The sequence below is a fragment of the Austrofundulus limnaeus genome, unplaced genomic scaffold (genome assembly GCF_001266775.1).
Source record: "Austrofundulus limnaeus strain Quisiro unplaced genomic scaffold, Austrofundulus_limnaeus-1.0 Scaffold602, whole genome shotgun sequence".
NCBI classification, from domain to species: domain Eukaryota; kingdom Metazoa; phylum Chordata; class Actinopteri; order Cyprinodontiformes; family Rivulidae; genus Austrofundulus; species Austrofundulus limnaeus.
The window spans coordinates 1-396 of NW_013953004.1; positions in this window are offsets into that span (position 1 = coordinate 1).

Consider the following 396-nt stretch of genomic DNA (forward strand, 5'->3'; position numbering starts at 1 on the left):
GTTTCCTCCTGCTTCATGTTTCTTCCTGACTTCATGTTTCCTCCTGACTTCATGTTTCCTCCTGCTTCATGTTTCTTCCTGACTTCATGTTTCATCCAGCTTCATGTCTCCTCCTGCTTCATGTTTCCTCCTGACTTCATGTTTCCTCCAGCTTCATGTTTCCTCCTGACTTCATATTCCTCCTGACTTCATGTTTCCTCCTGACTTCATGTTTCCTCCTGCTTCATGTTTCATCCTGACTTCATGTTTCCTCCTGCTTCATGTTTCTTCCTGCTTCATGTTTCCTCCTGACTTCATGTTTCCTCCTGACTTCATGTTTCCTCCTACTTCATGTTTCCTCCTGACTTCATGTTTCTTCCTGACTTCATGTGTCCTCCTGAATTCATGTTTCCTCCT